The sequence below is a fragment of the Pteropus vampyrus genome, unplaced genomic scaffold, assembly GCF_000151845.1.
Source record: "Pteropus vampyrus isolate Shadow unplaced genomic scaffold, Pvam_2.0 Scaffold12, whole genome shotgun sequence".
NCBI lineage: Eukaryota > Metazoa > Chordata > Mammalia > Chiroptera > Pteropodidae > Pteropus > Pteropus vampyrus.
Window position 1 is genome coordinate 13,779,232 of NW_011888793.1, and position 25,810 is coordinate 13,805,041.

The 25,810-nt window shown below is 38.8% G+C and overlaps 1 non-coding gene across 1 annotated transcript; it reads right to left on the reverse strand.

The window, feature by feature from the left end:
• Positions 1 to 14,712: 14,712 nt before the first annotated feature.
• Positions 14,713 to 14,831, reverse strand: LOC111733024. The gene has a single exon (XR_002777811.1). It is a non-coding gene; the product is annotated as a 5S ribosomal RNA (ribosomal RNA).
• Between the last annotated feature and the right edge of the window lie 10,979 nt (positions 14,832 to 25,810).

A 25,810-nucleotide genomic window follows, 5' to 3' on the forward strand; every position in this document is an offset into this window, starting at 1 on the left:
GAACAGAAGCTAATGCAATCCAATTCAATAAACCTCTATGGCAAATATATTTGGTGGCAAATACTGGGTAAAAACTGAGGATACAATCTTTAGACTAGTGAAACCAGGATACAGCACCTGGTCAGTAACATCTATTGCACGTGATAATCTCAGTATTCGGCCAATCCCCTTCAATGCACTGAGAAAACAGAGGCTCACGGGGTCACACAGAAAAAGCAGAGGAGAGACCAGAACTCTTTCATACCGTGCATGCTCACACAAGTCTGTTTTAGGAGCAGATTTTTTCTTTATAATGCAGATTTGAATCATATCCAAAATGTATAAGAAGGATGATCGGACAAGCAAGATAAACCACTTTGTCTCAGCTGCAGCCAGACTCTGCTCAGCAGGTGTGGACAGGTTGCCAGCCTCAATGGGAAAGAATTAGCTTGGTCTTTGTGCAAGAAACCACCACTCCCAGGATGGTTACTAAGGAACAGAGCTGTTCTAGTGATACCTGACTCTGTGACATCCCCGAGGGTCAGAAGCATCTGGATTGCATCAATGCAAACAAAAAATGGCAAACTGAAAGACAGCCTGCCAAACTTCAGTGCACTGGAGAGAGGCGGCGTCTACCAGGCAGACTGGCAAGCCAGCTTGTCTTCCAGTCGTGCTGCACTGTCGGGTTTCTCACGCAACTCAGGATGACAGTAAATCACTCGACAGGTATTTCCTGAGCAACCACAATGTGCTGAGCACAATGCTAGGCTCTGGGGGTAAAAAATGACCTTGTGCATTTTTCTGCACCGTGAAAACAGGGGCTTTAGGGAAAAACTCTCTCATTACTCCTCACCTTACCCTGTGTATTTGCCTCTTTCCCCACCAAAACCCCAGAAGAGGGCCCCTCCTCCACCTCTCCTCTCCCACGTGTGTCTATTTCCAACTCTCCTCTCAACACTCCATTAATCAACTCTCTTATCAACCTCTCCTACTCCTATAGTTTTTTTTTCCTATTTCCATTAAAACATTCTCAAGCATCTCAATTACATGTATGTTCCCCTCTACCTCTCACCTCTCTTGCTGTGACTTCATAGTCAAGCCTTTGATGGTATTATATTACCCTGCTCAGTTGGACTGAACCAAACATGCTCCATGCTCTCTGACCTCGCAGCCTTCCAACAGGCTGCTCCCTCTCAGCGTTGCCTTCCTCCAATTTCCTTCTTTGCCTGATTAACTCCTATCATTCATTCAGGTTCGTCTCAGGGTCCACCTCCTCCAGAATGCCTCCCCAGGCTGTTTAGGTGCCTTTCCTCAGTGCTTCTATAGCATCCAGGTGAGTTCATTGAGAACGTTCCTTTCTGTTTGGCCTCCATCTCCTCTAGAAGATTCTAAGTTCCCTGAAAAGAGAGGTCATCTCTAGATCCTTAGCTCCTAGTGTCTACTGGGCTCTCAGTAACTGTTTGTGGACCAAATGAGGAATGAATTAATACAAATAAGACCTAGAACAGTTCACGGTGTGGGCAAAACAGAGAACAACATGTGCATAATGCCTTCCAGATTACAAAACGTTTTTCATATGTACATTTTATTTGATTTTCCTAATCCTGCAAGGCAAACAGCATTATTTTTAACCCTCTTTTCAGCTGAAGAAGCAATGATTCAAAACAATTAAGAGGTCTAACCGGGGTCATACTCTGTAAGTGGTAGGTCTGAGACTCAAATTCTGACCCTTAAATTTCACATTCCCTACTTTCTCCATTCCCTATAAACTACTCTCCTCCTACTCAGACGTACACAATACTCTACAAACTCTCCTCATCAAAACCTTATATCTGAAAACTCATCTGCTTGCCTTGTGCCAAACGAAACTACTTATTAGAAGGAACACAAATGGATTCTGTTTGATTTTAACAAAAGGAGTAAATCTAAAAAAGAAAATAATACAGCCAGAACAACAGAGGTTCCACTTCAACGGGATGGATGAACATAAATGATTGGTGGTCTTATACAGTCCCACCAAACCTGCAAAGCATCTCGAATTTAGGGCTCATGATGAAATGGCTACAGATCTGCCCTGTGACTCACTCATTATTAAAACCAGAAAATCATCATCCTATCTGATGGAACAGCAGTGAAGGCAATTTTTACCCAAGAACACCTTTGAAAGGCAGCAACTACTGCATGTCCAACAAGCTGTTAGCACTCCCTCAGCCCCTTCCAGGCCTCACGTCCCTGTTCATCCAGCTGACAGCACATGATCCATCACTCTAACTCCTCTCTTGCTGAAAACCTCTACTCACTTGTCCCATTGTCCTTCCGTTGCAGTCATCTGGAAAAACTCAATCCCAGGCTAATCCAACTATCTGCCTTCTTGGCCTCTACCCAAGATTTCTAAACATGGGTGCAGAAAAAGCATTCAACTGCATGGACTAGTGTTCATGGACTCCAACCTCAGCTGACCCTGTCTAGCTATCCCTTTTTCAAAGCCAACTTATGAAAGTTGTCTGCTTCTTCCTTATGTTTCATCACTCCTCCCTCATTCTTAACCCACTCAACTGGCTCCCATCTCTATACTCTACCAGCTTTCCCAAAGTTCATAACTACCTGTATATTGTGCAATCCCAAGGATACCTCCCCATTACCTCACTTAAACTTTCTGTTGCATAACTCTTGACTCCATTCATTTTTAAGAGTCTCCTCTCTTGATTTTCATGATCCCACATTCTTCTAGTTTTCCTACTCCCTCTCCGGCCACTGACATGAAATCTTTGAGGCTGTTCTACTCAACATGCACATGCCAGTATTTTTCAGGGTCCCAGGATCATTCTTTCCCACTCTATTCACCTCTCAGTGATCTCATTCATGCTAACAGTTACAATACATACTGATGTATCTTTCCCTCACTGTTTCTATGGCTCCCAGTGATATCGCCATTGAGTACCTTCCCTTCCACTTGGCCCTTGTTTCCCCTGGAAAACTGGGGGATCCCTGAAGGCAGAGGCCATCTCTGTATCCCCAGTCACCAGTGTCTACTGGGCTCTCAGTAGCTGTTTCCAGCATTGTTCTCTTTCCTAAGCTTCAGATCTACATATCCCACTGCCTATGAATTTCCCCATTGGGTGCACTTAATATGCTCAAAATAGAATTCATCATCTTCCAAAGCCCAAAACGAAATACTTCTTCTTCCTATGTTTTCCTTCCTGAATGAATTGAAAACATCCTCTACCAGCTGCATAAACCAAATGCTGGAACTCATCCTTAGCAATTGTTTTTCCCTAACTCTCTCTATCCAATCAATAAGCCCTGCCAAATTCTAAATCTCTCTACAATGTGACAACTGTATTTTATCACCATAACCATGGCAAATTTGAGAAAACAAACAAAAAAAAGGTGCAGTGTAGCTGTGCATACAATACAAGGCAAGTGATGTGAAGGCATTTTGACTTTAACTCAAAGTCTCCACCCACCCCCTCCCACCCCTGCTCTTGATGCTGGAAGGCTAGAGCTACAAAGCATTCAATAACAATAGGTTTGGGCTGCCCAAAAGATTTTGGAGAATAAGTAACATCACTTTCAATTGGTTATTTTATTATCACTCAGCTAAACAATGGTGTTCTTTCACGAATTAAAAAGATGCCAGGCTAAATAGAAAACTGGCTCTGCTCTCTTTATACAGTCACTACAGAAAACAATGATCTCCACATGAGTTTCAGCTGTGTGAAGTGATGCCCCAATGGGACCATCAGAGTTTGGTTCTGTCACATTTGAGAAACAATGCTTGTTTCAGATAAAAAAGTGAAACTGGCTATGCATGGCGGGTGAAGGTTAGGGGCAACAAGGGGTAGAGGACTCATAAGAAACATGCCAGGCTTAATAACACATGACATAGTTGACGGATTATTGATTCATCATTAAAACAGCACTAATATAAGGTTAATGAAAAGCCACAATGTAATCAGGAAGTACCCTGTTAGTAGCCTCTAAGAATTCATTGTTATGGCACTATATTTCTCCAAAACTATAGATAGTGATAAAAGTCATTAATGAATGTTAATATGGAGGGATTTGGGCACACACAGTAGAAAGAGAAATGTGTACTGCCAAAATCTGCAAAGACAATTCTGTGAATATACTAAAAACCTTTGAATTATATATTTTACATGGGTTAATTTTTTTATTTATGAATTATATCTCAATGAAGCTGTTTTTAAAAAAAAAAATCTGTGACTACAGGAATAATAAGCAATATTGTAAAAATCAATCGACATATGTCAATATTCAAAGGAACAGCAGGTAATTTTCCTTGAAGAAAACCAGTGGTAAAAATCATAACAAAAATAGACAATTGCTACTTATAACCAAAAACAAGGAGAAAAAACATTGTCAGAGCACTTAAAGAAAGCAATCTGTCAATGCCTAAATTGAATATTGCTTTAATTCCACTGTTTTCACTATCTGAACTCTGCTCAGTGAGATGTTTATGTTTTCACAAACACAACAGTCATAGTGGAGTGTTTCTGCCAAACTGGTACCTTTTTTTAAAATTACAAAAGTAGGTATCACAAAGAGAACTATTGTAAGCTCAAAAAGCATGCAAGTCTCAATAACTAGGAAAAAAATTAGATAAAGAAAAGATGAATTCTGGGTCAGTGATCATTTCCAAGACAAGGTTCCAAAGAAAGGCACAAAAGAGGGAAGAAAAGTAGGAAGCCCAACTCTTTGCAGGCACATGCGTTGGAAAAGAAGCAGAGTGCAAATTTTTGAGTCTGTATTAGGAAAACGAGTTCATGCAAAGACAGAGTCCTATCGAACTCACTTTAAAAAGGTAGATGCCAAAGTGGAAGGCAGGTATATGCTCAGAATTTGATCCACCAAAATAGAAAATGATTATGTCTATCCTTTGATATCACCTAGATCTCGATGATCAAGCAAAATAACTCATCTAGTAAAAACAAAAACAAAAACAAAAACAAAAAAACCCCCTATACTTTAATTTCTATCCTCGGAGATAACTCACACAAATCCAAGAAACAAAACATAACTCCCTTTGGTTTTAAAGGTTAGAACATGTTAAATCCACTGTGACTCAGCACATGGGTTTCACTTATTTAAAGTTGTCTGAAACCAGGTTTGCTTTAATATGGCTACATATCATAGGAAACAGCCAAAGAGCACATTGAAAGAATTAGGCAGGAAGGGCACTGGCCTTGGAGTTAAAAGTTTTAGATTTAATCTTGACTCTGGGGCCCTCCAAATACATCAATTTGATCCCTTATTGAAATTAAAGAGTTGGGGGGGTGGGGAGGTAGATGGGAAAAAAATTTTTTTAATCGTTTCTGCAATTAAAAAAATAAATTAATTAAAAATATATATGTACATATAGATAACTATATGTAATAAACTTCTATAGTGAATGATTGAATGTAGGCTAAATATTTAAGAAAAAATAATAAAGCAATATTCCAAAAAGATTTTAAAAAAAGAAATTACTCATTTGGACTGTTCGGAATATATATATATATATAACATATGGTTTCTTTACAAATTAAGCTTATCTGTGCACATTTAAAATGTATTTATAAAACTTTGCTTTAAATATCAAAAAAAGAAAAGGAAATTAAAGCATTGCCTTTTAATCTTTACATAACATGCCAGGCATGCAGCTGGTGTTCAGTAAATGTTTTCTGAATTATTACTCCTAATAGCTAACATCTAGCAAGCACTTACTGAATACTTTGTATGCATTAAATCATTCAATCATCACAATAACCTTATAAAGTAGGTTTTTAAATTATCTGCATGTCACAAATTCAGAAACTGAGGTTTAGAGAGATTAGTAATGTGCCCATGTGACTCAACTGCTGGGGTGGTACAGAGAGGACTTCAGGGATCAAGGTTTTTAATCAATGTGCACTGCTGCCTCTCTGAACTCAACTAAGCACCCGTCAAAGTAACCATAGCAATCAATAAACATGTGAGGCTCCTTCAATTAATGTTTGCTTTATTGCTCACCTTTTCTGACCACCTGTCTCCCTGGCAGCATTGATAGTAAAAACCTTGAGATCCTTATTACTCAAAGTATGGCCTGTGGACCGGGAACACTGACATCATTCTGAAGCTTGGCCACGTCTCAGAAAAAAATTTGCATTTTATCAAGATACCCAGGTGATGCATATGGACATCAGTTTGAAAGGCGCTGGTTTGGGCTAGTTCCAAAATGATAAACTTGCTTTAATGACAGGAAGAAAGGTTTGAGACAGAAAATATGACAGTGAGAACAAAGCCAGCTTGCTATGGCTGTATCAGGACCTTACTTCACCTAGATAATGGCACACAGATATTTATAAAGGACCTATAAAAAAAAGTCACCAGGGAACTGATAATGGAGACAATAGCTCAATCTATAGGGAATATATCCACAGTTCCACTCCCTTCTAAAATGTCCAAACCTGTGTCTTTAGAAGCATGTATCATGTAGTGCATGAAAATATATTAAGTCTTTGGCAAATACTGAATCACTCATCAGGCAAAGAGTAGATAAAATTCAAGATCTATATGATAGTACCACCTTCGTTCACAACCCAGGAATCACTTCTTATCAAGGTAACTTTATCCTTTTGAATATTAACACATATTTTTAAAGCACAATATAACACTAAAGTCACTTTCTATCTCAAAAGTGTATGTGGCACACGTACACTTTTAAGATAGAAATGGCCTATATTTTTAGCCAAGAAGTTTAGGACAGTAACCATTCTCTCACAAGAGATATAAGTTATATTGAGCTATGAGTCAGAATCTAAAGAAGCATCAGATGGGATTAATTTTTACTCAGTATTTCTTATCTGTTTAAATAGAATTATAAAATCCAATAACTCCACAAAAGCCATGCAGATAACCAAAAGTGGTCTTAGTAGATTTGACTTTTTCCTTTATTCCCATTTAAAATATAAAAAGTGAAATAATTTATTTCCTACTTGCTAGTCTATACTTTCTGAGGCTAAGAAAAAGTATTGCACACACGTGGGAATTATTTTTCCTCTTCAGGTCTATCCCTCTTGTCACTTGAAATCTATTGGGCAGGTTCCTTTCTTTAAAACCTTCAATTACACATTCTTGACACTTTCTACTTCCTCCCTGTCTTCATCCAGGGAGAATAAATAAAATGCATTTCTTGCTAATTAATCATCCAGTTATCCCCTAGAAGGTTTGCCTTCAACCACAATGGATCAACCAAAAGAGGAACTGCTTTTAATTCACAACCCACTCGTTGTGTTACTGTCATGAATCGTCCTCTGGATTCAGCGCTTTTTCTATAAACTGCATCAAATAACTCAGGGTTTTACAAGAAAGGAAAAGGAAAGACGTGGGACTGCTCAAAGTCAGAGGGCAAGCAGGAAGCAGAGTGAAGTTTAGGGTAGTGCGGCCCCAAGGATTCTGACTCAGAGCTGAGTCCAGAGGCCACAGAAACAGGACGTGCTTACTAACTACAAAGGAACACTGACAGTCACCCCCCCACCCATCCCGCCTGAGTCAGCAGCCCAGGATGGGGGCTGCAGGGGGCCCAAGGAATCCCAGGAGAGAATCAAATGCATGAGTTTCCCACGACAGTCCCAAATTCCCAGTCTGAATGAGATCAGTAATGGAGTGTATTAAAAAATTGCAACAAGTGTGCTAAACCAACCTCACTGCTGGCAGCATCGTTAATGAATACACCACTTTCAGGCATAATGTAGTAATATGTTTGTAGAGCCATAAAAACATTTATACTCTTTTATCTAGTAATAACGCGCTAAAAAGATAAGGAAAGGGACATACAGAAAGTTGTTCACTGCCAAGGATACATGTAGACATCTGCATTTAGGTTTAAACGCACAAGTACAGGCTGGGGTTTCTTGGGCTGACAGCTGTTTTATGAGGAAATCCTAGGAATTCAGGATGAGCTGACCTGACTTTAGGCCTCCCTGGGAGAGTGAATAGTGGGAATGCACACTGCAATCGGCAATGCTGGGTCTGAATCCGATTCTATCTTCTACAGAGTACGGCAAGTTACTCAAATTCCTTAAGCTTGATTTCCTCATCTGTAGAATGAAGATACTATATTCCTATGACTCTGAAAGGTACTTTCTGTCCCCTTCCCCAAACACACACACACACACACACACACACACACACACTTACTTTAGCTTTTCAGAAACTGACATGACTGTTGCACTTTATGTCAACATTTAATGTGATGGCATTTTCTTTCCTCTGTTTCCCTCGAGAAGCTGAAATTTAATTGATGGTGTGTCTTACCATTAACAATAGAATCAAGGAAATACAATAGTCATACCCACTTCGATATCGTTGTAAAGATTAAATGACATAACATATATAAGGCACTTTGGCAGAATTCCTTGAAGATAATAACTGTCCAAAAAGTGGCACATGTGAATATTATTATCTTTAAAGATCTGATGTACTCTTGGGGTACATTGTCAGAAGAGCAGCATCCAGGAAAGCAGCTGGGAATTGCAGCCTGCTAGCCCGTCTACACTTGGAGTACTGTGTTTAGTCTGAGAACCACCATAACAACTAGGCAAACCACAGACAGTCAGAGAATAGGAACCAGGTGGAGAAAAGGCTGAAAACATACTATTATCAGAAACGGTTGAAAAAATTTGGAATTTTTAGGCTGAACAAAAATGAGAGGCCTTTCAAACATATCAAGACTTACAGGTGTAAGTAGATGTTTTCTCTATGGTTCCAGGGGTTGGAGCTGGAACACAGGGATGGATACTCTAGAGAGGCCCATGTCACTTTAGCATAAAGGAGAACTTTCTAACACAGCACTCTAGGAGTGAAAGAACCCTGGGAAATGCAGAGCTTCCTGAAACAGGAAGCACGCCATCAGCACCTGGAGGGCACCGTGTCGGCACTCTCCAGAAAAGCCTCCTTCTTGGTCTCAGGAGCTACACCCTGTGTCCACTTCAAAATTCCACACCTGACTCTTCTTCCTCCAGACCTAGGCTAGGCCTCACTCAGAGCAGAAGTGGCCCCTTCAGCCTCCATCAGCACATGCTGATGGGAGGGAAAAGCTAGCACTAAACCAGCAAAAAGTGAGGGGAGAAGAAAATGGACTCACTAGGGTGTCTGGTACTGTAATAACTCATATGGAAAATAAAGACTCAGTTTGGATGGAGAAAACTGGCAAATTCAGACTCAAATGGAAACCCTGGCATCCATGGCGTGGAGAAGTATGAAGCCCAGCCCTCGCAGTAGAAACTTTGCAAGTCCTGAGACACATAACACCACCAGCGCCTGATCTACTCCATAGAGAAAGTTCCAACTGGGGCCTAGTGAATCTCTTTAAGATGCTGACCAGTTTTATGAATTACAGCAAGCTCTTGGCAAGATCCACATATTTTCCTTCAGATGTAGGCCAGCTCCCTATTGCTCTAGTTATATACTGTTTCTTAAATTAACCCTCTATGCATTAAGGAAAAACCACTACCCATACTTTATGAAAAACTGCTAAGATCTCAAATTTAAACAGAAGCATAACTTTGGACTGTATCTTTTTATCAGCATTCATTTGAATACTGAAACTAAGCTTACTGTGAAACTAAGCTTATTGTGATTCAACCACATTAGTGTTATAAGCATTTTATCTAAATCTCTCTGAAGGTGATGGGTATCATGATGCCTTGCCCAACAGACAAGCACCTTGCTTACCTATACCAGGTGATTAATGGATAAATTTACCAAATAAAAATGAATGGCACAGTAACCGACTAAAAGGCCTCCACAGTCTTATCCCCAGATGATGCTACTTTTGGTCCTCAGTTAATCGAGGTTTACTACACATCTTTTGTCCAAAGACATTTCTTATAATTGATACTTCTATAAAACAAGATATAGTTAGGAATCCACATGATGTAAGATCAAAATCCTCTCTTCTATACATTGAGCAATTATCATTTGTCAGGTGTTAGGGATACAATGTAGGAGCACAAAGGTCAATAGTTCTCCATCAGGGGCTCACAGTCCGGGGGAGGAAAGAGGCTTTTAACAATTAATTCTCAGAGTGTGAAGAAAAGTGAAGTGGGAGCCCAGAGGAGGAAGTGCTCAATCTGGGGGTTGACGAAAGTTGCTACTGGAAAGGCACGCTGAAAAGGAATCTTGAAGACCACGTAGGAGTCCACTGGGCACACTTGAAAGAAAAGCATATTCCAGGAAAAAGAAATAGCTACAGTGTGTTAGACTATGTAATCTAAAGAATAATAAAAAATAACCCTGATGTTTGAGCAAGAGAGCAAAGTAGGGTGAGGGCCATGATAATTGTCTTCAGATATCTGAGGGACTATCTGACTAGACATTTGCTTCTCAAGGGGGAAAGGGTACTTACATACATGAGTGTACATTTCAGGTTAATATGTGTAAGAACATCCTGGAAAACACAACAACTAACAAGGAAACCAGTTGCCTTGAGCGGGCAATTTTACATTTTAATTATATAGTTTTGGAGTTAGTTGGGTTTTAATTAGCTCAGCTCATGGAAAGTGCTTAATAAATAGTAGTTATACATACTGCGAGATGTCGAACTCACCTTCACATTGTGAGTTCCAACACCACACCAGTTGTCATCTGCGGCAATGTCTCCTGCCACAGAGTAGGAAGATGGACTAGAGACCATCAGAGGTCCCTCCAAGCCTGGGGTTCTCGTTTGATTGTCTCTGCCCATTTCTGATCTGGCATTATTCCCTCAGCTCAATAGGAAAGACACTAAAATGTCTATTGCAAATCTGCTATGTAAATATTAGAAATCATTACTATTGTTATACTTTCCTCTGATATTACCTTTCAACTAACTTTATCATCCCTAGTTTTTCTTTATTCCTGTTTATGTCTGTGTGTGTATGTGTATTTAATAATACATAAATAGTCTTGCTTGCCAACTCAAATTCTTAGTAGGGCAAAATAAAGTTATAAAAATAGAAATCAAATAACATTCTATAGTTTATTACAAATATCACTAATAACAACAATAGCTAACATTCACTTAACATCTATTAAGCATCAATCAAACACTGTGGTAGGCATTTTATATACATTACCTCATTAATTCATACAAGAACCCTATGGCGTAAGTACTAATATTATAATCCCCACTTTAGAGATGAGGAAATGAAGCCTTAAAAAGTCAAATAATTCACTTAAAGTCCCAAATAAGCAGTGCTCTAACCTAACGATTTTGCAATATACCTACAACAATCTTGTATTAATGGGTATGTACTCCCACATAGTTTTTAAATTTGAATGTTGAGCATTTTTATTTAAATCTTAAATATAGGGACTCCAGAAAATAAAAATAAGCCACTTAATCTAATAAACAGGTGAACACATTGAGTCTATTTGGTCTTAATCTCATACTTTTGGATGCTGTTGAGGAAGGAGGGGCCTGCAGAGTAATCGGGTCATGCTCGACTAAGTGGTCTTTGAGCATCAAATTAAAATTTCCAGTTTTTTCACCTAACGTATGATTCTCTTCATAGGAAATGTTCAGCACAGGCTTATTTGTGACCATAAGCTAATTACTTAACATTTCTAAGACTTCATTTCCTTATATGTAAAATGGGGATTAGACAGAATCGTGGTTGTGTAGGACTTGAGGACGAAAAAAATGGGAAAAGGGAGAGTGGATACAGATTTCTTTTGGGGGTAATGCAAATGTTCTACAATTACATTATGGTGATGGTTACACAACTCTGTAAATACACTAAAAACCACTAAATTGTACACTTTAAAGGGATTAACTTTGTGATATGTAAATTATAGAATATCAATAAAGCTTTTAAAAAACAATTTCCAAGGTACAGTATCATGTGAGCTCTAGTCGATCCACATGGCTACTGTCTTCCAGAACAAACATGGAAACCAGTGTACAATAAATAAGGCTGTATGTAGCAAAGAACAAAATGTTCAAACAACAATGATGAGAATAAAGACCATGCCTGTGAAGTTGGAAGTTTTCCGTGGAAGCAGTAAGAGGCCTTCAGCAAATTCATTAGCTAAATGGTAATAGCTTTTGATTTTTACCAACACAGGAAAAATAGAAATATAATTTTATTCATCACTAAATTGTTTTGTTTTATTTTTCTTATTTTTTACGTTTTTTTCCCATCACTACTAAAATGTTTTTAAATGAACGGAATGGAATGTTAGAAATATCAGCAATGGAGGAGTCAAAAGATCTCAAAAGGCCCAAAAGGCTCCAACTGGATCAACTAGAAACCTGTAGCCCTGGGGACACAATCATTCTGGGCTTCATCTGTAAAATAAGGAGGGGAAAGAATAAAGTCAACCACTCTCGGGTTCTCTTCCATTTTCATTATTCCAGTCAAATGATCTCTTCTAAGGACTGTCTCAATATGTTGACTTTCTCAACATCATCAACTACTTAGTCCAAGGAAGCATTCCCAAGATCCACTGGAAATCCATGAAAGTATCTTTCCAGGACTGATGTTTCAAGTATTTAAGTGAGCTTCCTCCCACATCTCTTATTAAATAAACTATCTACCTTATAATTTGATTAACTATGACATCTGACTAAAATTTTCAATCTAATGCATAAAAATCAAGACAATTTCCTAAAATAATGCATAAATTCAACAAAACGATTGTTGTCCAAAGTAAAAGTATCTTCTCCTTTATCAAAATTGATCTTGCCTCAACTCTAACCTGATGCTTCTGATTTAATTTTTATTATAAAAATAATAAATTCTTCTTAAAGGAAACCTTACATTTACAAACTATTTGAGGAAATTAAAATCATTTTTAGAGCTACCACCTTAAACAGATGATGGGTGCTATTAATCTACTATTAAACTTGGGTACATCTTATTCCTTAAACCCATGTTAACTTAAGGTGACAATCCCTTCAGCTACCTTCCTAAGCATAGCACACATAGAAATAGGTGTATTTTAAACATGGCCAAATCTGTGATGTACGAATAGTTTGATATCCAGTATTTTAACTCAAAGACCTATTGTCACCATATCCTATTGTAATTTGTCATAAGTAAAATCATAATGGTTGCATAATGGTCCATTATGCAATTTTCCTCTACTACTGTATGTTTTGCTAATATCCAACTTCTCATAATAATAAATGATGCTTTAATTAGTATTTTTTTGTACTTAAAATTTTATACTCCTGCCTAAAAAATTTCAACATTGCCCTATTCCTTTTGTGATGTCTTCTATTGGTTTTAGAAAGAGAAAGTGCTTCCCCATCCAAAGATCAGAATTTAGTTTCTTTTCTTTGCTGTTTTTTTTTTTTTTACTTAGTTCTTTATCTGTGGACTACATTTTCATATACTGTTAAAGATTCCAAACTTATTTGTCACATGTTCAAGTTTTAGCCAAAACTAGAGTAAGTTCTCTGCCCAACATTTTCAAATGCACATTTATGTTTTTTAAAAAAATACATGCCTCATATTTTTGGCTTTCCACTAAGTCTCTGAAAGCCTTCAGGACTGACAAAATCACCAGAGCTTTGATTATCAGCAGGAAATCATGCTGAGCAGGAATAAAGAGGGCACACATACGGGCCAAACTCAAGCTAAACGATCAGAAGTTCCCAGCCTTAGAGGTTTTATTATGTTTGCCTTAAAAAGCCTCAAAAGTTCCAACTTTAGCTTATCTAGTAGTTAAGAGTTTTCAATGCGATTGGCTTATTCTCCACGTGGACTGGTTACCATTGGTCTCATTTACTGAGCATGGGCAACCTCCATATCCTGCCTTCATTCACCAGGTTCTTGCCATTGGTCACCAGCAGATCAGGTGAGAAAGCAGAGGACAAACTTGCCACCCACCCAATGCAATGAGAACACAAAGGATATGCCTTACTAATTGCCAGTAAGGCAACGGAAGCAACTTTGAGTATGAAGAACAGCACAGCCATCAGTATTTACATGGCTGCTTCTCATTAATAATAAACATCAGATTATATTTCCCAAGAACATCAACCTCTCATGTCATTTTTTTTTTCCCCCCACAGCACCCCTCTGAGGCACTGTTGCTTTCTAGCGGCTAGACTCGGGGACAAATTACATAACCTTTCTGGGACAGTTTCCTCAACTGTATAATGGGGATAATAAAGACAATTTACTTCTTAGGGTTGTTATGGATTAAATAAGAGGCTTAAAACAGCACTGCCCTTAGGAAATGTTTTTTGAGCGCTAGTTATTATTACTCTTATTGGTATTATTCCCACTGCCTCTGCTACTCCTGCCATAACTACTGTGACCATCGCCCCCCAGAAATGCCAGAAGATAAAACTTAATTTGTGTTCTTCAGAATAAAAGTAGGAACCAAGGAGGTTTGTGATCAAATCAGTCCTGGAGTAAAATCTGTCCTCAGCCTCGGCAGCCCCACTGGGAAGTTTGTATTTACTGTCATGACTAAAATAGTGAATTTCTGAGGTGGATGACGTCCTCATCTCCCCCGCTTTCTGTCCCCATTTCCTGATACATAAGCACAAGGTGCATGCACACCGGGACCTTCAGTGAGCAGGGTCAAGAGCAAGAATCCAGGGGTTAGGCGAGAAAATACCCAGGTGGCACTGCTCATTGTAACCATTTCATAAATCTATTTATTATTTTTTTTTAGGAAAAGCAACCCTTGGTTGACCACAGAGATTGCAAGGGCCCTGTCAGCTTACAATCCTTTATTATTTTTTATTTTTTATGCCTACAGCACCTGGTCTTCCTAGGTGGTCTCCCATCCACGTACTAATCAGGCCCAACCCTGCTTAGTTTCCAAGATCAGATGGGATCGGGCTTGTTCAGGGTGGCATGGCCATAGACCCATTTCATAAATCTGACAAGGCAGAAACTGCAGGTCAAGAGCTAACACCTCCCAAAACATACACAGTGAAGATCAAGACCATGGGAGGGAACGAGAATGATCTGGGATAAGAGTGGAACTGGCCAATAGGTGAAAACTTATCAAGGTTCAGTGGTCAGAAAATCACTTCTAGTATCACAATTACTCCTACTTATTCACTTCTTTCTTCAGAGAGCTTTATCTTCTACTTGCCATTCAATTTTCCTGATGTTTCAGGTTTGGGCTAATTCATGCTGAAATAGTCTACCTAAGGATTTATCTCCAAAGTCAAAACTCAAATTCATTTTAAAAGAAAATAAAGATCATATACTTCTGGATTATCATCCAGGTTCACAAGCCTCCTGAGATTAATGAGACTTCTAGAGTGCTTTGAACATTAACGAGAAAGTTTGTTAGATAAAAATTAATCAACTCAAAGCTTAAGTTAAAATTAGAGAAAATGAGAAAATGTCTGTCTCTATTTGATTTTTGCCAAAAGGCAGAGATGTAACAAAACTAAACCAGTCTGACAAGAAAAGAACAAGAATTGTGATGTGTGTTCTAAATCTAGAATCAGGAATAAGATTTGTTTAGATATTTTATCCAAAAACTACAGATTTTGAACACTCTACTGTGCAGTCTTTTTTTCACTTCATGTTTGGAAGAAACTTATTTTAATGAACCTTCTTTGGAAAAACCCTAAAAATTTGTTTTTTTAGGGAATTTCTCCTCTTCTTCTATCCTTTATCTCATCGTTTATTTCTGTTTCTAACCAGTGGTATTTTGTTTTGTTAGTATCTCTACAAGAAAAGGCCATGAAGCATGGGGACACAGAAACTGAGATCTACCATATAAAAACGAGCTTTATGTGATCTTTTTAAGACTTCCATCTGTGCAAGATAAGCACAAACAAATACTGAGTAAAATGTCTTAACATTGTTCTTTATAATCATGGGGCAGCTACAATCAGATTGGCAGTAGTCTTCCTTTAAAATTTAAATTAATAGCATTTAATAATTAATAGCACATGTATGGAGTAATAGCATATATTAAGCAAATCATAACGATCTTTGCTTTTTTTTTTTTTTTGGAAAGCTAAAATGACCTAGCAGATTCACCATTAAAGAAAACACCTGCAAAGGCAGGGGCAATAGTATGACTACACAACTGTGTCTTGGAAGTATAAAGTACAGTCAGTTTTATAATCCTGAAAGGGCATGCAGCCATAACTTTACAACTTCAACCACAGCAGAAAGGAGAACTGAGATCCTTTAAATTTAGCAAATCACCTCGAAGACTATTTTTAAGTATCTATTGCCATCTGTCTCCTTTCTCCCTCGACTTTATTTTTTTAAACAGAGAAGAACATGAGAGAGCAGACCCTTTCTGAAACACAGTACTTCTCAGTGGGAAAAAAAGAGGAGACTTAAAATGGCAATCATAGAAGCAGAGGAGTATATTTTAAAACACTAGTACATTACCTTGAACTAAAGCATACTTAACATAACATAAAATCAAGTATATTTTATAAAGTGTTGTAAACATTAAAACCTCATCAAATCGAATCCCTCTTATAGAGCAATTTCATGTCGGATTGCTTCGGTAATAAATTAACAAAGGTAAAACTACTCTCTAGAATTTTAAGTTAATGAAAATAAGGAAGATAGTCTCATGACACTTAGTTTTACCGACTTGATTTCATTTTATTACTATTAGCAGTACTTTTATGTCTAACAAGGCATATTTCATTTTTACAGTCATATTTACTTTCAGAGTAACCTCAGATTCTGAGGAATTACTTAAGAATGAAAACAGTGACAATGAAGGAAAGAATTCAGTCTAGCTTAATCCACCTGCATGGTCTGCCCACATCAGCTGTCATATAAATATTTTATAAGGCATTCTAGAAAAAATGCCAGACTTTTCAAAGAGAAAATAAACATGATATTCTGGTTCACTGTAACTATAAGGAGTAGGCCCAAGGGAAAACCATGCATCAGGCAAGCATGAAAGTGTGGGAGGGACAACACCGCTAGCTGAGGCGCAACACACTGCTGCCTACTGTCAAAAAACAAAGTAAAATCAACTATACGTAAAATCATAGTTGCACCTAGAAGTTTCAATGAGAGGACGCGAAGAAAGTAATTCTGAAAAGGGAACTAAAAATGCTAACAAGTACAAATCTCTAGAGTACAAATACAACATGTAATTGTCATTTTTTCTTGGCTTCCACTTTCATTTAAGAGTATCAGACAATGCATATAAGGAGAATCATAATCCTCAAACCTCCGTAAGACCTAAGAACTCACATTATTTTCTAAAAGAACGCAGCAACAGCACAAATACTACGCTGTCGTATCATCGCCCCATGAGCACAGAAAGAAAATCTGACATATGCAGCAGAAAGTTCAAAACATTATGTACTAACCTGGTGCCCCTGTGAAAACAGTTGCTTCATGTTGCTTTAATGACAGAATCCTTACTATGAAACTAATATCCAAAGCAGCTGATAGTTGAGAGGGGAAAAAAAAAAACTGACTACTTAGGGAATCCACATACACAGGGAAAGCAGTCTGCTCCCAAGCCTGTTTTTGGCTGCCTCCCTAAAGGCAACTTAAGTCATAGCCAAGCCCACAAAGCATTTTAGCCTATAAGCTCTAGTAATGAACTTGAAACCACACCCCATATGTTAACTAGACAATGGGCTGCAGTGAGAAATAAAACCCACAGACAGAATGAGCTGAGGCTTCAGGCTTTTTGTACTTGCTACCCAAGAAAACTGTAACACATAAACTTCAAGAAAACTCTCACTCCCTTGTCTTCCTTCAGACACTGCATTAAAGTGACCCATTTATTTAAACAAGAGGAATACAGTCGGCCCTTCGTTGGTGCCGTGAAACGAGTTTCATGTTATCTAAGTTGGGTGGTGGTGGCTGTGGAACATACAGCGCTGCCATTTCACATTGCGTAAGAGGGACACATGAAGTTACTGTTTCTGAGAATCAAAATTCCATACTATCAGTATTTTCAGGTTGTTTGGGGGTGGAGGGTATCATATTTAAAAAGTCTAAAACCTCATTAATCATTAAAATCTAAAACTTAAGTTCAAGAGGAAAATTTATCAAAGAACCTTCTAACTTCTGATTCTGATTCGGTGTCTGTAAATCTGAAAATCACTCATTATTCAGTGTGACCACCTACATTTACGTTCCTTATAAGATAAAAAAGATTGTTTTCTAGTTTTTTTATAGTTTAAAATGGAACTTAATATGACTCACTATAGTTTCAAAGTAAGAAATTTAAATTTGCTTTTCATTCTAGAAAAAAGTAATTAATAATTTCTTTAAGGCATTTATTTCTTAAAACAGCCAATAATGTTCCAGCATCTCGCTTAAGAATAAGAATCCACCACGCTCTGCTTTTTAACAGTACACATTAATGCGTTCACAGTACACATAATTTTCCCCTAGTTCTCAACTCCAAGAATAGTTTTAATTCTAACAGCTCGATTTCTATTTTATTTAAATAAGACATATTTAACATAATGGTCAAGATTACCTAACTTTATTGTTTCTTCTGAGCCATAAGATCAGACCAGATATTCCAAGAAAAACTTGACTCCCTTGTTCCCAAGTAGATTTCCATGTATTTCTGGTAAAATTTAAGTTACTCAAAATCTGCGAAACATAAGCCATTAGCATATTAGCTCAAGATCAGGCAAAAAGACCCCAAGACTTTCTCAGATCTAACACTCGCCCCACCTGCCTCCCCAAGCCATTCCCAGGTAAGAGTTCAACAGTTTCTCCATGCCTTTAAAAAGGAGCCAGTACCCCCACCTGGTGGCGAAACCAAGAAAAGGCTGGAACTGTTAATCCCCAGGGGAATATCACTTGGATGTTGGAAGAAAAACAAAAAGGAAGAAAAGGATCAATTAAGAGCACATTAATGTCAAATTCAATGTGTGGTAAGGATCATGAGAAGTTTTTTCCCACAAGACCAGAATATTTCCAGAGGATATGAAAATACTCATGCAAAAAATGTAATTACATTCAAAACCATCTCTTTTATGTGGATCTGGTTTGCAAACATACATGATGATTTGCATTCAAAGAGGAATCTTGATATATATTGATCTCTTCTTTACCCAAAGAGCGGCAAGAAAAATTCCTGTGAGGTCAATATAATCTCTGAAATGCAAGAAATATGGAAATATCTCCAAATCAACTAGCTAACTACTGATAGGACAATGTCTCCAACATTCTGTTAAAAGGCTGTATCCCCAGGAGTTTTCTTACTTTTCTGTCAAAAAGTATTTCCTTTTGTCATATATAAATTATTTCTGCTAAAATCGATGTCCAATACCAACCTCAATAGAGATAAAGAACTGTTAAGTATTGGGTTTCAAATTATACTAGTCTTTAATAAAACTCCAGCAAAAATGAAAGTATCTTTTAAATGAGTCCAAACTAAAACTGAAACTAAAACTAATAATTATAGCTAATATTTAAGCTCTTAGTATAACTTAAGCCTGTTTCTAAAGTGCTTTACAAGTATTAACTCACTTAAACCCCACCACTGTTATTATACCAGTTTTACAGAACAGAAAATAGAGGCACCTAAATGATAAGGACTTTGCCAAGATCAAAAAGCTAGTGGTAGAGCTGGGATTAGAACCAAGCAGTCTGGCTCTGAAGTCAGTGCTTCTAACCATGCACTTAAGTATTTTGTCCCCTGAGTGCATACCAGGTGTAAAACCCTGCCAGACTCTGGGCAAATGCAAGGGAGGGGGGACGGTTGGACAAGAACTGCTCTCTGGACAGTCTTCATAATGGTGCAGGCTGGCAAAGGCTTTCCATCAAAGTAGCCACAGAACTGAGACCTCAAGGTAATATGGAAGGTAAGGGACTTGCAGGTAGAGGGCGCTTACTGGGCTTGCTAAGGCAAAGGGGGAAATGGGGAGCAGGCCACTGGAGGGACCACAGGGAACTTGTGAAGGCTGGAGGATCTGCAGAGAAACAAAAAAACAAACAAACAAACACTGCAAAGGAGGCAGGATCCTCTGATGTCACATCATGGAGGCAAAAAAGCATCACCAAGAGATATTAAACCAGAAAGTGACCAGATGCGCATGTTGGAAAAATTAGTAAGAAGGAACTAGTCCTCAAAACGTGAGCAGAAATTTAGAAGACATTCCAGGTAAGTGGCAAACCAGTGCTTTACATTCACGATCTTTATCCAGGAGGCTGGGACAGCCTCACTAGCTCCCTTGCTCAAGCTGAGTTGGGGGCCTGAGCCATGCAGATGTTGTTAATGCCATCCAGAGCCGGAAACACAGATGGAAGAGTATGCTGGTAGGAAGAGTAGGGTGGGATGGCCAAGTCAAGGAGCTGGCTTTGGAGGCTGCGTGTGAGGTCCTGTGAGCCATTCCAGGGAACATATGCAGCTGGTGGCAGAAGATACATACAGGTCCAGCGCTCCAGTCCCCTGCCTGGACTGGAGGTGCACATCGAGAGTCAGTGCACACAAAGGGCGACCGCCCCTGGAGAGCACACAGCAGAAGAGGAAAGGGTAAAGTTTAAAGCAAGGGGTTTCTGGGGACCTCAGAACGAATTCAAGACATGGATGGGGAAAATTTTTATTTTAATTTTTACTTTAAATTTAGCCTTTCCTTCAATTGCTAATGTAGGCAACAATCCACAGTACTATTAGCCAGACCTGTAACTTGTCACAAATAGAAATTAAAGGTATCTTCATATCACATTACAGTTATTGAAAATATCTCAAAGTATCATTTATACTCATTACTGCTTGAAAATTACAGTAGTTATGAGACCCGCCACTAGCTCTTGATACATAATGCATTAATAAAGGATGGATGTATAGAACAGCATAATTTTTGGTATATGGATATGTCTATCAGTATAATTGGTTTCCTTTGCATTCTAACTTTATGCATTTAAATTTACGCATTAAACATTATTCCAAAGAGGGATTCATTAGCTTTACCAGAATGCCAAAGGTGTCCCATGGCACACACACAAAATGTAAAGAACATCTTATTTAAGGGGGAGGAGAAAAATCCACAGGAAGACATTTTCAAAAATGCATTCAGAAAAGGAGGGACCTAGGATGAAATGACCCACAATGAAATGACCCAGGACTTCTGACTTATGTTCTTTCCTCTACCGACTCCATATCCTAAAACAGTAAAAATACTAACCTCTTCATTTGTGTCAACAAAGTGCTTTCACATGGATCAGCTCATTAGTTCATCACAAAGACCCAAAGCAGGAAAAGGTGGGCGCCAACCTGCTTGAGACCTCGGAGAAGCCACAGCCTAAAAAGACACCAGTAACTGGGGCCTGAGCACTATGCCAGTCCTGGGGGGTGGACCATGGTATCTGCCACCCCACACAATGGCACCATAGTCAGAAGAGAGCAATGAAGAGCCACCAGTCCCTTATATCACATGAGCTAGAACTTGATCAGGAGAGGAAGGGACAGTGAGTGAAGACCCCAACTAGTGAATTCTGCTTCTCATCAGGCTTCCATTTGTAGGCAAGGCAACAAGTCATTTGAATTCTTTGCTTAAAGCTCTTTTATTTAGTTCTGATTGGTGATTCAGGGTGAATTATAAGGTTTACAATATTTCAACTGTTTAATTTTCCTTTGGCTATAACCAGAACAGAAGCCTGTACTTAAGCAATTAGTTTGAAATTAGACAAACTGAAACAAGGCGCTCTCTGTTCCCTCCCCACTGTGCCCACCAACTGGCATTCATTATTTAATCTGTGACACGTGTTGCCAGGGCTGCGTAAATGACAATGTTGCTTATTGTTTTTACATCTACTCTCTATTCTGCAACATCTGTCATGGCTCATATCTGTATATTTGTTTGATTTTGTTCTCTTACTTTTACAAGGTCATTTCCTTAATTACTACCAATTGCTCTGAAATCTATTCTAATTCTCCAAAAAGTAACATTTTGTAATTTAGCAATAACAAAAAAAACTTCAGGTACACACGCAGGTACACATCCTTTTAGGTAACTTCAAATTTACATAAAATTATATAATTTTATCTCATAATTGGCTAGATGACATTTTTTTATAACCTGATCAGTTCACAGATTACTTTGGCCCCTTTTCATAATGTTGCAGGAAACGACACCCAATGAAGGAATTCAGACGACACCCAATGGAGGAATTCAGACACTCAGACAACTTTGTTAGAGGAAAGAGAATTTAATGCCGGCGGAGAGCGTGGGGCCTTCAACAGACCCAAAGCACGATCTCCCCTTAGATTTCTTACAGCTTATATACCCTCGCAGTGTCCATGCAAGGGGTGTGTGATTCCTTTGAGGTTTTACATGTCCCTCCTTACTCAGATGGGGAGGGGCAGCTTCAGGTGGGGGTCTGAGGGGAGGAATTTCCAGACCCTTGGTGTTATCGCACCTTTATCGGATTCTTGAACAAAGAGACGGCACTCCTAGGCTTACAGGCAGGGAGCAGCATTCATTGATATCTGCGCCTGCTCAGGGGGTTCCTTATCCAAAGGCTGAGCTCTCGCTGTTAACACAGCAAACAGTTCCATAGTCTTGACATGCCTATACAGCTACAGAAATAGGGAAGGGGCTGGAGAATCCTTGAGGTGGGGGATGCAGCTGTGGAAAACATGTTAACTGAAGAGCATAGGGCAGAATGGGGGAAGAGAGAACAGTTTTAACCAGCTGAGTCGGTTATTTCTGCAGACCCTTTCCTTTGCATCTATTTTTACTTTCAGATGCCTCCTCTCCTCTCTCAATAAAACGCATGTTTTCCTTTTATACAATAATGAGAATATTGCTTTATAGGACTGACATAATATGCTCTTCTGAAAAACAAGTTGAGTATTTCTTAATATGCATGTTAAAATGTAAATTATTATGTTTTTTAATTGGCCTTGGATTCCCAAGTTTCTTTATTCTTTTTTTTTAAATAAGGAGCCATAGTGAAAATTGTCACTTGCCTCTAGTCACAGCCACCTAAAAATTAGAGTGAGAATTCTTACGGGTAAAAAAGAAAGTTCAAAACCGGTTTCCAGGCCTTCAGATCAGAAGGAGGGACCCTCTTTCCATTTCCTCTCCGTGACTACGTAGACAAACGGACATGTGGACACATGGACTCAACACACCCATCCACTGAATGTACAGCAGAGGGTAACGACCTAGTCACCTTGTGCTGAAGGGGAGAAGGGGTTGAAGCTGCAGCAACAAGCCCAAGATAGGTTACCTTCTTTCCTAACCACCCAGAAGCACTTTCTTCCTAGCCTGCCCAATCTAAGGAAGGGCTTCTTGTCACCCTGGCAGTTCTTATAGCCCGAAGCCATTTGCTTTCTTTCCTACCCTGTTTTCTTTGTTCTGCTCTCAAACTGCTTCCTCCCAAGACTGCTCCCTCCAGCAAAACTGGTTTAATCCACTTTCAAACTGAGATGGGACATCACTTGTAAAATTATTAATCTTTTAGCAGGAAATGAAATGGGACATCTCTTGCAGAGTTAATCTTTTCAGTAAACCTAGTTAAGTTTTCTTCCCTCCTTTCTTTGGAAAAAGGCCCCCTCCCTCAAATCCTGATAATTGCCCTGGCTACTCAGATCCTCTGGCTATTGATAAGGGTCATCAGCCCATTGTTAAGCAGAAATAGTGTTAAGCCAGGAAGGGCTCTTAGAGTATGAGGGGGGGAGGGGAGTTTAAGCCAAAAGTCTTTCTTTTTACTCTTTAAGAAAGGTATTAACCAACCCTGTTTCTCTTTACTCACTTAATAGGCAAATCAATAACAGAAATTAATAGATGTATGATTTAAATAATGAGTTTGTATCTTCTTTTCCGTGTCTAGGGACTGAGGTGGCACTTCAGCAGGAAACCCAAGAATCCACCCTGACTGAGGCAGAAAGAGAAAGAGCTCCATGAAACCCCTGTAGGTAGGGACTACGACCATTCTCAGCAGGAAGCAGATGCAGAAGAAGAGACCTCTTGTCCCTCGGCATTCATACTAATAATAAGAGGGCTCATGGCTCTTAGAAAAAAGGTAGGCAGGAAAGTTAGGGGGTTTCGGGTCTGCCTGCAAAGACACTGAGGTCATCCTATTTTAGAAGGGGTCTGCCCTAATCCGCCCACAAATAAACAAGCCAGAAGGCATTTTTTAACTCACACAAAGAAACCAGTAGGCAGAGATTTAGGACCAGTTTAAGCCAGTCACTCGCACCTGCGCAATGAAGACCCCAACTACCTTCAACTCACCTGAGTCTCATTATACCATCATTATAATATAATGCATATGCTCGAAAGTCATTAATATCATTATAACAGACTGAATTCTGGGAACAAACATGCACAGAAAGCAAAACGATGAATCACTGAGTCCTGTCAATCTTAATTGTCAATCAAGGAAGCCCACTCCTCTAGGAAAAGTAACCACCCACAGCAAAAAGGGATAAAAACCCTGAAGTCTTTGCTACCAGACCTTGTGAGCCACGCTTCTCTTGCTCAGGTCCACTTCCACTTCTGGAAGTGTACTTTCCTTTGTAATAAAACTTTTCTACTATATTTCGGTGTCTTTCTCAATTCTTTGTTCGAGACATCAAGAACCTGGACAACACGCCAGGAGAGGACCCCACTCTCTGGTAACAAACCCCCTAGTTCTTCCTCCCTTTTGGGTCTGTTCCATTGCCCTACCTGCAATGAGTGGCCAAGAACGATTAAAATCCTCCCCAGAATTTCTAGGAACAGCCCCAGACGCATTTCCTTCACAAAGTCTTCTCACACTATCCTGGTTTTAAAAAAAAAATGCTTTTATTTCTCACACCCAGAAAAATATCAGCAAAAGCATTAGACAACTAATTTTGCCCGATGTCATTTCTGTTGTCTGGATTGGTTATTTAAATATTCTATGGCATTTCACTTTTCATGTACTTAAATCTATTTCCTCCTAAGTTTATCAAGAACTGTGGATCACAAGTTACTCCTGAAATTGACCACTATAAAACACATAACAGGCAAAGTCTACCTTACATAGCATTCACATCTATCTGTTGGCTGATTACAAGAAATTTAAATCATTTATATTATTTAATAGTAATTACAGTAAGAACAGCCAACATATCACCACAATATCTTATGCAATATCGTATTCAACATTCACATCTGTCCTATGAGGTAGATACCATTATTTTCCCCATTTCTCAGATGAAGAAAATGGTGCCAGCAAGGTTAACTTGCCCATTCATTCAACATATATTTATTGAGCACCTAATATTGTTAACAGCATTAATGATTCAAAGTGGAAATCTTCAGAGTTTATACTCTATTAGAGGAGACAGACTATCAACAAGTAAAACAAAATCAAATCAGATAATACTGAGAGCTAAGGAGAGAAAGGGACAGAGTGATGGGGGGGCCCATTCCTTAGAGTGATCAGAAAAGGCCATTCTGGGGAGACAACACTTAAGCAGTGACCTGAGTGAAGCAAGGTATTTATCTGGGGGAAAGATTCCCGGCCGAGGAAAGGGAAATTGCAAAGGCCCTGAGGCTAAACCAAGCTTGGTGAGTTCAAGAACAGAAAGTTCAGTGAAGTCAGAATGTGAAACAAAGCAACAGAAGAGGATGAAGACAGAGAGCAAACAGGGACAACAGAGACTTCTGATCTGATCGAGTAAAACTCTAAACCATTGCACAGGTTTGTCTGTTTGTTTGTTTCCTCTGAACATAACGAAGAGGCCCTGGAAGGTTTTAATCCGGGGAATGAAATACTGTAACATTCAGAAAGATTACTCCGGTTGTGTAGCTAAAGAATAGACTGAGAGAAAGCAGATAACTTAGAAGAATACTGCAGTAGTCCAGTTGGGAAATGATGGTCGCTTGGACTAGAGTGATGGCCAAGAAGTAGACAGAACTAAGATATATTATGAAGACAGAGAAGATTTT